Source organism: Haliotis rubra, unplaced genomic scaffold (assembly GCF_003918875.1).
Source record: "Haliotis rubra isolate DU_JTF1 unplaced genomic scaffold, ASM391887v1 Scf167, whole genome shotgun sequence".
Lineage (NCBI taxonomy): Eukaryota > Metazoa > Mollusca > Gastropoda > Lepetellida > Haliotidae > Haliotis > Haliotis rubra.
The window spans coordinates 568,162-584,274 of NW_025765636.1; the positions used below are offsets into that span (position 1 = coordinate 568,162).

At 41.6% G+C, this 16,113-nt stretch overlaps 1 protein-coding gene across 2 annotated transcripts in view; it reads right to left on the reverse strand.

The window, feature by feature from the left end:
* Window positions 1-16,113, reverse strand: part of LOC124272183 — an 87,123-nt gene that overhangs the window by 52,953 nt on the left and 18,057 nt on the right. The window lies entirely within an intron of this gene.

A 16,113-nucleotide genomic window follows, 5' to 3' on the forward strand; every position in this document is an offset into this window, starting at 1 on the left:
AACACGTAGTCGACTTTTGACCTGGCGTATTGCAACGTATCCTGATATCGGTTTATAGCACTAGGTTAATCTACTGGCGATGCGATAGCGTCCTCAATATTAGCCACGAACTGTTTTTGAGAATCGTAAGCCGTTTCCTTACCTATAATATTAGAACGCGTCTGTGATTGAGACCCTAGAATAGCCCACACGTACGTTCGAATCGAATCGTTCAATCTGATAACACCAGCACGAGTAAACCCTTCGACGTGTCCAGCATAAATATTTTCCAGTCATTCGGACCCTGCTCGAACCTCCTTACTCGGTAACCCTTGCTGTCGTCGAAAGACATGAGATCATCTCTCCACTCGTTACTCGTGACGTAAGCATTCGTATATGTTTTACCACCCCATTCTTTTAGCTTTTTGCTGGCTTCCACGAGGGGCATGTTGTGAACGATAGGGATACCCAACCCATGGTTTGGGCCCGTCAAACGCCAATCCGTCTTTGGGTCTAGTTCGAATTCATTACAAATACGTTCATACGCACGTCGATTGTACGGATTGTTTACTGCATCCCATGCCTTGTCCTGTGGGACCGGGGCGCTGATTTCTTTGAGGATACGCCTTACCTGTAATACACGTGAAAAGTGAAAACGGATTTACTTAGGTCATTGCGCCTAGTGTCTGTCAATGTCAAACCACATCCAGTTGTCGCACACCACACGGCAAAACTGAATTGATTCTGCCAGAACTGCATAGGGTTGTGAAACCAATCGTGAACCGTTTTAACATTAGTGACCGAAAACCTATAATTTTTAAATACGTCTATAAACTGGGTTTTGAAGTACGAACCAGCCGCCTCAATCACTATTTTCATGTGTGTGAAGTCATAAGCCTTTATGTTGTCGTTTTTGGGGTAACGTACTTCGGGTTTATACATATTATTATATAATATATAAATATATATATAAATATGTACATTACGCTTCCGGGTGTAACGAGCGGTGAGGCCGTTCAACTTATGCACGCTATTGATAACACGTCTGGTCAACTCGAAATAGCTTTATGTGATATAACCTACTACCCCCGATGGACAAATATCAACAGCAATAATAATAAGGTGTTCTTTGGTGGATTCCTACGTAAAATAACAGATGGATACTACAACGTGTGTTCTCTCAATGATGAAGGAGCTGAACTCAAAATAAATGACTCAAACGGAACAGTGGTGTTGATTAACAACAGTCCAAACAAATTGAGACTCGGTCGACAGTTGGCGAAGATACTAGGGCTGCCACCAGAAGAAATAAACCCTAATATTACCGTCACTGGTACGAAGTTACCAGAGCTAGTTCCATACCGCGAGCTATTCATTCATCTCGATCAGCTTAGCACAACAGATAATGTACAAAGTGAACGTCCTTCCACGTTGTTGAGGGCTGTCCCGGTTAAAACAGAAAAATACAATGACGGACGCACCGAGTCGTTTTCATCGCGACAGTATAAAAAAAATGATAAATGGTAATATTTCTGAATTAAAAATATCAATTTTAGATACAAAAAATAATAATATAAATATAGGATACCTCAGCGTAACACTACATATACAATAATGGCTAGCAATCAAGGCCAAGGAATGCGAGTAAAAAGATGCAGTAATGTACGATTATCAGACCTAGGTGATACTAGGGGGGTTGATGACTCAGGAATAGATGGTAAAATATACGCTTTAAAGCTTGTAAACAGCATTTACAAACGAGTTGAAGTTCCCGTCGTCGGTGGATCTGGTAGTACTTTTAACCTAGATACATCAAGATCTGCCAGCAATCTCGATACGATATAGTTCCCAACGACGAGGATGAATGGAGAATATACCCATCGTTCGGTGGTAAATTGTTCGATTTAGAAGACTTTGACAGAACGAACGTTGATCAAAACAAACCGTACTATCTAATGCTCACTAACGATAACAAGTGGATAATGTTACCATCTCGAATCAACTGGTTTCTCAACATCACACTAAGTTCCCCATACGTATTCACGGAAAACAAAGACCACTTACTAAACAAAGTCGTTAACAACGGAACCCTACTCGTGGCTTACGTCCCATCAGAGAGACGCAGTGTAATCATCAGCCCACTCTCGGCTATGTCAGTCCACATGCTATCGGTTAAACCAGGGGAGAAAAACGCGGTATTGAAGTTGGTGTCCGAATTCGACGGCGTGCTCAACATCTTGCAAAATCTACCGGAGAATTCCACGCTGTTCATCCAAGTCTACCTAGGCCAACCAACACAGAGTGAGATTGAGATCGTGAAGGGAAACAAACTCCAGTGGGCTAAAAAACACCAGTATCGCCTGTGCTCTATTTACGTGCGGGTGGGAGACGATTCACACACCAGTCTGCAGGGTGTCACCGTTAACGTGGAAGACACTATATCTCTAGCCAGTATTTTTCTATCCGATAACATACATTTTATGGAATTGAAGTTAACGCCTGAGAAATTATCAGAAAAACAATTGGAAACTATTTTATAACAGTTATATAAACAATGGTAAGTCATCACCCCAATGTAACACTCGGTGATCTAGGAGACACAAAGCGGTTCAATTTCCCTGGTGAGGAAGACACCCCGTACCTACTATACTATAAAGACGACGTATACGAACGAATGCCACTAGCAGTTTTTTCAGAGCTTGAATGGTTAATTAAAATAACACTAACCTCACCTAACATCTTTTTAGATCAAAATGATTTCGTTTCCAAAATTACAAACAACGGGATGCTTCTCACGTCCTTTAATCCCTTCAAAGAAAATACTGTTCAAGTATTACAAATACCAGGGCACACTGGTAACATGTTAGCTCCAGTCGGCTTGAATGCCAGTTTATTCATTCGCAGCATTTACGATTACCAACGTGATTTTTTTACAGATTCAAATTATGGTATGAAATCACACACCACGCTAGTTATAGACGTATATCTCGCAGGAAATATATAGGGAAGTACAGAAGGGTTTCGACTTAAACAGATATGTGAAATAAAACGTCAGCTAGAACAAGACCGTGATATTCGGGCATCACTACACAAAAAATACAATAGAGCTTTAAACTACATGGATGGGGAGAGAGAGAGAGAGAGAGAGAGAGAGAGAGAGAGAGAGAGAGAGAGAGAGAGAGAGAGAGAGAGAGAGAGAGAGAGAGAGAGAGAGAGAGAGAGAGAGTTCTTATGTAGCTGTGTAAGAGAACATCCAAGAGAACTCTTGCTTGACAACGGTTCAAGAATCTGTATCGAAACGTCGCACTCACGAAATAAAGAAGTTGTTATCCATAAAAACTTGTTCTATATTGTACGTCTCAACTTCTAAAATGCCACTCAAACAAAACATCCAACCATGATAACGCTGAAAAGCGCAATAGTCATACAGATCATTCAGTAGCTCGTTTCGGCTCCCGGTGACGTGTGAGATGTATACCTGTAATTGCTGCCTCAATGACGGGATTTATTTGCTAATGACGTAATTCTTTTATCAGAATCTGTAGTTGGACTACAAATCCAGTTAAATATTTTGGAACGGTATACTAAAACATGGGATTTATCCGTTAACCTAGATAAAACTAATGTTGTTATATTTAGAAAAGGTGGCCGGATATCTTCTAAAGAAAGGTGGTCCTTTAATGACCAACCTGTAATTGTCTCTGATCATTACACTTATCTTGGTATTAAGTTTACATCTGCTATGAACTGGAAAACATCTGAATTATTATAGAAAGGTAAGAAAGCACTGATAAGTCTTTTATCTGCCTTGTGTAAAATTGGTGTGTTGACGCCCAGTATTTACTTTAAACTATTTGATTGTCAAATTCACCCTATTCTTTTGTATAGATCGGAGATTTGGGGATTCCAGAGATATGAATGCATAGAAAAATTACATCTGATGGCCTGTAAGACATTTTTAAATGTAGGACCCTCTACACCGAATTGAATGGTGTACGGTGAATGTGGGAGGTATCTCCTGTATATAAATGCTCATATTCGATGTATACAATTCTGGTTTAAGATATTGTGTATGCAAGAACATAGATTACCCAAAAAGGCTTATAACATGCTTGTTCATTTGGACAGCATTGGTAAAGTGACGTGGGCATCTTATGTAAGAAATCTTCTGTTTTCACATGGTTATGGTTTTGTATGGTTAAGTCAGTCAGTTGGTGATGCAAGTTTGTTTTTAACTCAGTTTCGAGAAAGAAGTCTTAATATGTTTAATCAGGAATGGTATTCAGTAATACATAATATACTGAGTCAAAAAAGAAACTTCACAAATTGTAATTTGAAAAATAATGAATAATTTTTCTCTGATGATACATCTAAGTATCCGAAATGGGATCCCTATCTTTCGACTCTAGAAAAACGTTAGCAAAACCCACTCAAACCCATCCATTCGTCGTACTAATGACGTTAGTGCAAAATCAGGTTTTGCACGTGCAGGCAATCACGTGATCTTCGCATCGAAGTTTTCTTCATATGCACGTGTTTGCATATGCCTCAAGAATTGAAAAAACACTTTTAAACCACAGTTCTAACGGTACTTGAAATGCCACGATTGTCAAATGAGCAACGTGAACGTGCCGTTGGCATGGTGCAAGCGGGAAGATCAGTTATTGACGTTGCAAGAGCAATGGGATGCAGCCGTCGTACTGTGTATGACTTGCGAGGTCGTCTACAACAAAATGGCACCACTTCTGATCGCCCAAGGTCCCATCGCCTTAGAACCGCCCACGTGTGACGTCACGAGCAGAAGACTGTCAAATCGTCCTATCACCTAGGTGACCGATTTCTGCCGGCTACACGAACCAGGGCTGAGATGTTTAGAGGTCGACTGTCCTCACAGACCATTCGAAATCGGTTGTGGGCTGCCAATCTCCATTCTCGACGTCCATATCGTGGGCCTATATTGAGGCCGTTTCATCAACGTCAACGTCTGCTGTGGGCCCAACGTCACCTCCGATAGACCCAGAGAGACTGGAATCGAGTCGTCGTTAGCGATGAATCCAGGTGTTCCCTCAGATTCGCGGACGGCAGGCCTAGAGTCTGGAGACGACGTCGTGAACGGTATGCCCAATGTTGTGTAGAGGAAGTCGACAGATTCGGGGGCGGAAGTTGCATGGTGTGGGGTGCTTTCTGTGGGAACAACCGTTCCCGACTTCTGGTCATCCGTGGAAACCTCACAGCTGCTGCTTACCGCGACCAGGAGCTCATCCCTGAACTCGTTCCTTTCATGGCGGCTCATGGCCCAGGTCTACAGTTCCAGCATGATAATGCTCGGCTGCATACCGCGATGTTGACACGAAATTTCCTTCAAAACGCTGGAATCAACGTCATGGACTGGCCATCGAGGTCCCCTGACCTTAATCCGATAGAGCACGTTTGGGATGCACTTGGGAGAAGGTTTCGTGGTCTTAGAACCAACCTCAGAATTTGCAGGAACTTGGCGCTGCCTTGCAAGCGCAATGGCGCAGAATCCCCAACCACGTGTTCACAAGCATCAGGCAGTCGATGAGGAGACGGTGTTTGGCAGTGGTGAATGCGGGGGGCGGCCATACACGATATTGAACTGAGAAATTTCGCATTTTTATTCTTGTGACTTGACATTCTGTATACCCATGTTTTGGAACGGCGGTGTAGCCTAATGGAACTGATTATGGCACTGTCAGTGTATTGAGTACATCACTCAGATCTCAGCAATGAAATAATAACAATTTAACCATCTTACCATCTCTTGTTCTTTTATAGTGCCCTGAAGAAAGAATGTGAAGTTTCTTTTTTGACTTAGTATAGTTCACGGTACGACTCTTATAGAATATACAAATCACTACTCCAGCCGGAGAAATATCTGTCGTTTTTAACATCAAAGAAATTACGATATCCATTTACACGTTTTAGGTTAGGTTTGATCAACATAATGGTAAACGAAGGAAGACGTTTTTATATTGAACGATGCAAGAGAATGTGCCCACAGTGTAATATAGATGTGGAAAATGAAATCCATTTTTTACTTGTATGTCCTTTCTATAAAGATTTGCGCACGAAATATATAGCTGAATATTATCTATGTAAGCCACCTACATTAGCATTTAAACTACTTCTTTCATCACCTGACCAGCATGTAATAATAAAGCTGTCGTACTATATCAATTATGCTCTTATTAAACGTAACAATCTGATAAAAAGTGTTGTAGGTCCATCGTTTTTCACTACGTGTACATAATTTACTGCCTGTACCATGATGTGCTGTTTTGATCACTAATTACTACTTATTGCACCATATGTATAATGTATATGTATAACTCCAATGTATATGGGCCGGAGGCCTTTTGTACAATAAACATCTTTGACTTGACTTTGACCACCAAAGGTCGAAAAAGATGTCTATGTCACCTTTAACACTTCCCCGATTACAAGTGATCCTCACACAGACATTACACTGGATAGTTAAGGGCTATTTATTGTTGAAAACACAAACTTACAGAGCCCCAGGTAAACCTTTTTCTTTCTCCCAAGGGAGCTTGTCTTGCATGTATTACACATTTTGTCACATGTAGAGGAGATGCTTTAGAAACCTGCACTGTCTAATGTTTGTCCTGTAGGTCCTGTATATAGGGGCTGCTGTATAAATCAGTAATGTCTAATGTTTGTCTTGTAGGTCCTGTATATAGGGGCTGCTGTATAAACCAGTAATGTCTAATGTTTGTCTTGTACAACCTGTATATAGAGCTGCTTTAGAAACCTGTAATGTCAAATGTTTGTCTTGTAGGTCTTGTATATAGGGGCTGCTATATAAACCAGTAATGTCTAATGTTAGTCTTGTAGGTCCTGTATATAGGGGCTGCTATATAAACCAGTAATGTCTAATGTTAGTCTTGTAGGTCCTGTATATAGAGATGCCGTATGAACCAGTTATGTCTAATGTTTGTCTTGTAGGTCCTGCATATAGGTCGGCTATATAAACCAGTAATGTCTAATGCTTGTCTTGTAGGTCCTGTATATAGTGACTGCTGTATAAACCACTAATGTCTAATGTTTGTCTTGTAGAACCTGTATATAAGGCTGCTATATAAACCAGTAACGTCTTATGTTTGTCTTGTAGGTCCTGCATATATTGGCAGGTATGTTAATGAGTAATGTCTAATGTTTATCTTCAAGTTCCTGTATGTAGGGGCTATTGAGTGTGCATGTAATGTATTATGTTTGCCATGTAGGTCCTGTGTTCATGGGCTGCTACGAAGATGATGGGGATCGCGTCCTTCCCCGTGAACACATTGACAACAACACCGCTATGACGATTGACATGTGTCGAATTCACTGCACCCAGAAGGGATACTCCTTCTTTGGACTTCAGGTGGGTATTCAGATCAGCTTTGCTTTAAGCAGTATAATAATGTGGTTTGTTTCTTTTACCCGTTGGTTGGTTATTTAACGCTGCACTCAGCAATATTCCAGCTATATGGCGGCGGTCTGTAAATAATCCGAGTCTGGACCAGAAAATCCAGTGATGAACAGCATTTTGTACCCGTTAGATATATTAGAAGACTTTGAATTGGTTAATAGCCAGTGCAAATGAAACCGTACTCTAAAGTTTCTAAAAACGTATTTTAAAAACACGTCACTTAAAACACAGTTTTTAAGCCGAAAAATGTTATTTCCTTTCGAAATTTCAATCGACAATGTTCTAAAGGGGAATAAATTCGTTACACGGGCATTTGCCAGGTAGTATTGGGTGGTACGGACCGTTTGACCGTATCACCCCGTACTACCTGGCAAGTAGCCGTGTAACTAATAGTGATATTTTGGTACATCCGTTGTTGATATAGGTGGGAGGCAACTATAACATACTTAGTCAGTCTCTTACACAGCAAACTTTTGAACCCAATGGCCTTCTTTATGTACATATATGTGAAGCCCATTTCTGGTGTCCCCGCAGTGATATTGCTGGAATATTACTAAAAGCGGTGTAAAACCATACTCACTCACCCACCCACCCAACCCACCCTGTTAGAAAACAGAATACAATTCAAAATGACGAAAGGCGTAAGCGCATATGTCAGCCATATGCTTTGTGTTAAAGGACGGACAGCAATGTTTCTGCGGTAACGTGATCAAGAGTGCGACCGTATCTGCACAGGGGATCCAACCAAGACGTGTGGAGGATCGTGGAGGATAGCCATATATAAGGTTGTTTGACGGCCCTGTCGACGTGTCTCAAAAATTAAGTCAACAGCCGGCCCTGAAGAACATTCCGCATATCATTGAAACCTGTGCTAAAATAGATCTGCTTGAAATGAACTCGGTCGGTCGGTTTATTACAAGATTTACGGTAGCCATAGTGTGATACTCAAATGAGAAACGTAACATCAGTATTCGGCATAGCACACAAAACGTTGTTTCTTTGGAAGTTAAGATGCACCTCATTCTACTCTATGTAACACCCTTACATTGTTCCGTGTGAAGACAAGATACGTTCACCCACTGTGCCGTGTGTTACACCCTGACATTGTTCCGTGTGAAGACAAGATATGTTCACCCACTGTAACGTGTGTTGACACCTTGACATTGTTCTATGTGAAGACAAGATACGCTCACCCACTGTACCGTGTGTTACACCCTGACATTGTTAGGCGTGAAGACAAGATACACTCGCCCACTGTGCCTTGTGTTACATCCGTACATTGTTCCGTGTGAAGACAAGATACGCTCGCCCACTGTGCCGTGTGTTACACCATGACATTGTTCTATGTGAAGACAAGATACGCTCACCCACTGTACCGTGTGTTACACCCTGACATTGTTCCGTGTGAAGACAAGATACGTTCACCCACTGTACCGTGTGTTACACCCTGACATTGTTCTATGTGAAGACAAGATGCGTTCACCCACTGTGCTGTGTGTTACATCCTGACACTGTTCTATGTAAAGACAAGATACGTTCACCCACTGTGCCGTGTGTTACACCCTGACATTGTTCCGTGTGAAGACAAGATACGTTCACCCACTGTGCCATGTGTTACACCCCGACATTGTTCTATGTAAAGACAAGATACGTTCACCCACTGTGCTGTGTGTTACACCCTGACATTGTTCCGTGTGAAGACAAGATACCCTCACCCACTGTACCGTGTGATATACCCTGATATTGTTCCGTGTGAAGACAAGATACACTGACCCACTGTGAAGTGTGTTACACCCTTGCATTGTTCCGTGTGAAGACCAGATACCCTCACTCACAGTGCCGTGTGTTACACCCTGAAATTGTTCCGTGTGAAGACAACATGCGATCACTCATTCTGCCTTGTGTTACACCCTGACATTGTTCCGTGTGAAGACAAGATACACTCAACCACAGTGCCGTGTGTTACTCCCTTACATTGTTCTATGTGAAGACAAGAAACGTTCACCCACTGTGCCATGTGTTACACCCTGACATTGTTTCGTGTGAAGACAAGATACGCTCACCCACTGTGCCGTGTGTTATATCCTGACGTTGTTCCGCGTGAAGACAAGATACACTCGACCACAGTACCGTGTGTTACACCCTGATATTGTTCCGTGTGAAGACAAGAAACACTCACCCACTGTGCCGTGTGTTACACCCTGATATTGTTCCGTGTGAAGACAAAATACGTTCACCCACTGTACCATGTGTTACACCCTGACATTGTTCCGGGTGAAGACAAGATACGCTCACCCATTGTGCCGTGTGTTACACCCTGACATTGTTCCGTTTGAAGAGAAGATACGTTCACCCACTGTGCCATGTGTTACACCCTGACATTGTTCTATGTGAAGACAAGATATGTTCACCCACTGTACCGTGTGTTACACCCTGACATTGTTCTATGTGAAGACAAGATACGCTCACCCACTGTACCGTGTGTTACACCCTGACATTGTTAGGCGTGAAGACAAGAAACACTCGCCCACTGTGCTGTGTGGTACACCCTGACATTGTTCCATGTGAAGACAAGATACGTTCACCCACTGTACCGTGTGTTACACCCCGACATTGTTCTATGTGAAGACAAGATACGCTCACCCACTGTAACGTGTGTTACACCCTGACATTGTTCCGTGTGAAGACAAGATACGTTCACCCACTGTGCCGTGTGTTACACCCTGACATTGTTCTATGTGAAGACAAGATACGCTCACCCACTGTAACGTGTGTTACACCCTGACATTGTTCCGGGTGAAGACAAGATACGCTCGCCCACTGTGCCGTGTGTTACACCCTGACATTGTTCTATGTAAAGACAAGATACGTTCACCCACTGTACCGTGTGTTACACCCTGACATTGTTCTATGTGAAGACGAGATACGCTCGCCCACTGTACCGTGTGTTACACCCTGACATTGTTCCGTGTGAAGACAAGATACGTTCACCCACTGTGCCGTGTGTTACACCCCGACATTGTTCTATGTGAAGACAAGATACGCTCACCCACTGTGCTGTGTGTTACACCCTGACATTGTTCCGGGTGAAGACAAGATACGCTCGCCCACTGTGCCGTGTGTTACACCCTGACATTGTTCTATGTAAAGACAAGATACGTTCACCCACTGTACCGTGTGTTACACCCTGACATTGTTCTATGTGAAGACGAGATACGCTCGCCCACTGTACCGTGTGTTACACCCTGACATTGTTCCGTGTGAAGACAAGATACGTTCACCCACTGTGCCATGTGTTACACCCTGAAATTGTTCCGGGTGAAGACAAGATACGCTCACCCACTGTACCGTGTGTTACACCCTGACATTGTTCCGTGTGAAGACAAGATGCACTCGCCCACTGTACCGTGTGTTACACTCTTACATTGTTCCGGGTGAAGACAAGATACGTTCACCCACTGTACCGTGTGTTACACCCTGACATTGTTCCATGTGAAGACAAGATACGCTCGCCCACTGTAACGTGTGTTACACCCTGACATTGTTCCATGTGAAGACGAGATACGCTCACCCACTGTACCGTGTGTTACACCCTGACATTGTTCCGTGTGAAGACAAGATACGTTCACCCACTGTGCCATGTGTTACACCCCGACATTGTTCCATGTGAAGACAAGATACGCTCACCCACTGTACCGTGTGTTACACACCCTGACATTGTTCCGTGTGAAGACAAGATACGCTCACCCACTGTACCGTGTGTTACACCCCTGACATTGTTCCATGTGAAGACAAGATACGCTCACCCACTGTACCGTGTGTTACACCCTGACATTGTTCCGTGTGAAGACAAGATACGTTCACCCACTGTGCCATGTGTTACACCCTGACATTGTTCCATGTGAAGACAAGATACGCTCACCCACTGTACCGTGTGTTATATTACACCCTGACATTGTTCCGTGTGAAGACAAGATACGCTCCACCACTGTGACGTGTTTGTTACACCCTAACATTGTTCTTTGTGACGACAAGTTACGCTCAAATTTAATAAATCAAAAGAATGATCTGGAATGTCCAATAAATATTGTATAGCAACACTTTAGGGTGTGACACATGGCGCAAAGGGTGAGCGCGTTGTCGCCCTCTCAAATACAAGCAAACTTAACAAAAACGCGACATTTCGCCCATTTGTCGCATTGTCGCGATGTCGCGTGTCGCGTTTTGAAAATAAAAAAAATTGTATTCCTCCAAAGGGCGACACGCGACATAGTCACAATGTAAGATGTGTAAAAACAGCCTAATGTCGCGTTGTCGCATTGCCGCGTGTCGCGCTTTGTTAAAATATTGAGCAGTATGTATTATAACATATGACTAAAACGCGACACGCGACAATGCGACAACATATCTGTCGCACTGTCGCATTGTCGCGTAGTCGCCCTTTTCGATTACCGGTGGGCATGTGTAGAAAATGTTATACTCTATTTCAGACTTCACTGGTCTTTTGTTACCTCCAATGGTTTTTTACAATGAAGTAGTGCTCGTAATGGCAATGGGGGCTGCTTTTCTTTAACTTAATGCAAATCTTTCATTGTTGCTTTATTATTTTATATATTGTAAATGTGTTTAGCCAGTCAAGTGTGTTTAGCAGCCAGACAAATTATTAGCGCTACTATTCATTGTAATGACGGCACACGGAGGCCCTGTCATTCAAGGCGAGGCAATTTGCTATGCAGGGTTGTGTCTCTTAGTCACATTAGACTTTACCAATATTATTCAGAAATGTTTATGATTAAAATAAACATGGGGAATCAAATAATCTGTACATAAACACACAATTATACTGCTGAATACAATGAATTTAACCCACTATTTTACTAAAATGAATACATAAAAATACACAGTATGATCAGTATGCTAATACACTACCATAAAAAAACATACATTGCCTTAAAAGTACATATATTTGAAGATTAACTTTTAAGACAGATGTACATTCCGCTATTTTAGATTTTTACCAATGAAACGTCTCCTGAGTACTGTAGTTTTTATGGCTTGAAGCCAGTATCAGTGTATACATTTGGTATACATGTATTTGATCATTTTGAGCATGATAACCCTGGTGATATTAGAATAGATCTGATACATGTTAATAATCATATAATTTGATATCAGCAATTATTCAGCAGTTAACAAGTTTGATTAAATGCTGCAATGGAGTCTTTTTGCGTTACTTTATTATACTTTAGGGCCGTGCATACAAACATAGTTCAACACATAATCAGTGATTTTACATTGGATTTTGGAGAATGACAGTGCTCTGAATTTGTTAGCCAGTTCACTATTGATATTTTTTTAAAATTGAAATTGTATGGTTTGTATCTAAACATTGTGTCTTTTTATAGAAATCTGGGTATTGTGTTAACACCTATCCTTATTTGGACTAAATCACTTACTACTCTTGGTGTAGAGATTGAAAAGGCTATTATGACATTGTAGAGATATTAAAAGAAAGTTGGAAATATACCATGTCCAGATTTACTTAAGATATTTAGAGCTCCTTGTCTCTAGGCAGGAGACCTATTGTAATCGTTCGGATTATTAGGGCTCTTTGCTGCAAAGCAGGAGACCTATTGTAATGGTTAATGTTTTTATTATTATTATTATTATTAATTCCGCCGTATTTTGTACTAGCCCTACAAAAAGCACCAGTTGACAGAATCGTTTGAGAAAGGTCACCTAGATGCCCATCGAGGTGTAGATATTCCCCATTAAAATCTCAATGCTCTAGGCCCAATAGCAAAGGGCAGATAATTCAAAATAATTTTTAAAATTCAATTTCAAAAGCAAGTATGTGCAAAACTACTGATCTAATAAGTGCCAAAGTTCTTGAGCAGATGCGCAATCAAAATACCTATAATTTTGCCTGGACGGGTCAAGTCGCTAAAATGTACCGTTTGGCAGGTTATTTTTGTTTAACTAAAGTCCAGTAACGATTGTGCAAATTCTGCACAAAAAGTGCCAGGACGATAGACGAAGTCTTGGTGATTCCAGAACACTAATTGTTTTGACCGTAGACTGAAGAACAACCCCGGCTGCATTTCAACGATTCGCTCCCGTGTCAAAAACGTGTTCTGGTTGCGTTTGGGGCGATTTCTAGCCCTCAAATACAATTCAAACACCCGTAACTCTGAAACCAACCGTCCTATTTCGACCACAATATACCCGTACAAGTGGGCTATTAGCGTGGATTATAATTAACGATTGCAGTAATGTATCCTCAAAGACAACAGAGGGACAAGTGAAATTATATTTTCCACATTTTAGTTGCTATCTTCATCGGATCTCTAGAGAACACAATGAAAGTTAGCCGTATGTATCTCACACGTTAGCTGATCAGTTTCTGTTCTTCGGTGCATGTGAAAAGTATCACCGTTTGGTACATATCTTCTTCATGATTGTTAGAAGTAATTAAGATAGATGTTTGAACAAAGGGTTCTTCTGTTTTGAGATTCATGATACCCAAGTGATATTTTCTAATCTAAGACAAAAGGTTTTGTGATGAGTTTATCGAAACTTAAAGACCTTCCAGTACTTCCAGTCGAAGAGCATTCGACTAGCAGTGATATGATTCATATTAACTAACACTATTACTACTTTCATCAGTTATGTGACAGACACAATAGGCTAGATAGAACCAAAGCCAAGGAGCCTACATCGTTGCTTGCAACTATTTGATGCTATGATTGTTCCTATGGTGTGTTATGGTGCAGAGGTATATGGTACCTCATTATTATTGAACTATTGAAGATGTTCAGTATAAAATGTATAAATGGTTTCTCAAAACAATGGTATGGTTTGGGAAGAATGTGACACAGCCCCTCTTCAACTTGTCAACACCACAAGGGCTATTAGGTATTGGTGCAGGCTACTGCATTTGGATGAATGCAGACTGCCAAGGCTACCTAATGGATGACTCTGCCTGTACCACATGGGCTACTCATATTAAAAATATTCTGTTTAAACTTGGATTTGAATATGTGTGGTTAACACAATATGTGGGAAAAGTGAAGATATATATTCTCCTTCTTAAACCATGATTATTTAACAACCTACAACTATCATAGTGTTGTTCTATCAACAGTTTATCTGATTCCTTCTAGGGTTATGCTAATGTTAGGGTCAGTGTTCAAATATCAAAAGCGGGTACACAAATTGAATACAATGAGCAGAAAGGTAAAAGAATAACCTACAAGCTCAAAACAATGTTTTGTGAAAAACGTAAGTTTTGATTGAACCGCACGTTAAAATAGTCGGTCTGTCCGGTTTTCGATAAGGTTTTAAGCATCTCGAGTGTCACCCTTTGAGGATTTTATGTAATGAGTGTAGCTTTAGAATTTTCTTAAAAATTCATTTCTTCACCGATCTCGTTCAATTTTGAAATATAGGTTAATCATAACATAAAAAAAAACAATATACGATTGCAAAAGTCTGTCCAAACAATGATTCGAACTCCTGTTGTTATAAAGCATACTATACTCAATATTTTAACAAAACGCGACACGCGAAAATGCGACAACGCGACATTTCATCAAAATGTCGCGTTGTCGCATTGTCGCATGTCGCGTTTTTAGTAAATACATTATAATACATACTATACTCAATATTGTAACAAAAGGCGACGCGACAATGCGACATTTCATCAAAATGTCGCATTGTCGCGTGTCGCGTTTTAGTAAATACATTATAATACATACTATACTCAATATTAAACAAAACGCGACAATGCGACAACGCGACATTTCATCAAAATGTCGCGTTGTCGCATTGTCGCGTTTTATAAATACATTATAATACATACTATACTCAATATTGTAAATACGCGACAATGCGACAACGCGACATTTCATCAAAATGTCGCTTTGTCGCATTGTCGCGTCGCGTTTTAATAAATACGTTATAATACATACTGTTCTCAATGCTTTAACAAAACGCGACGCGCGACAATGCGACAAAGCGACATTTCATCAAAACGTCGCGTTGTCGCATTGTCGCGTGTCGCGTTTTATTAGTTACGGCGGATTTTATAAACTATCACAAGCATGATTACTTTTCGATGTTTGGAGCGGAGTGGAGAGGAGTGGAGTGGAGCGGAGTGAGTGAGTGGAGCGGGGAGGGGAACGGAGTGATTGAGTAAGTGAGTGAATGAGTGAGTGGAGCGGGGAGCGGAGTGGAATGAGTGAGTGGAGCGAGCGAAGTGAAGGGGAGTGAGTGAGTGGAGCGGGGAGCGGAGAGGAGTGAGTGAGTGGATGGAGCGGTGTGGAGCGGAATGAGTGAGTGAGTGAGTGGAGCGGAGAGGAATGAGTGAGTGGAGTGGAGCGATGTGGTGTGGAGTAGAGTGGAGCGGAGATGAGTGGAGAGGAGTAGAGTCGAGTGGGGTGGAGTGAGTGAGTGGGTGGAGCGGGGTGGGAGGGAGGGAGGGACAGAGGGAGGGAGCGAGCGAGCGAGGGTTGATTTCTGGCACTCCAAGGGTACGCAACTCTGCCAAGCGATTTGACCGCTTTTAAATTCATAATCATAACATTCCGTTTGTATGGCGCTTTCCCAAGAAGAATATCACGATCAAAGTCGACCAAAACTGTATTTGAGGTGCTGGATAGTAAAGTGATATTACCATCTTATTC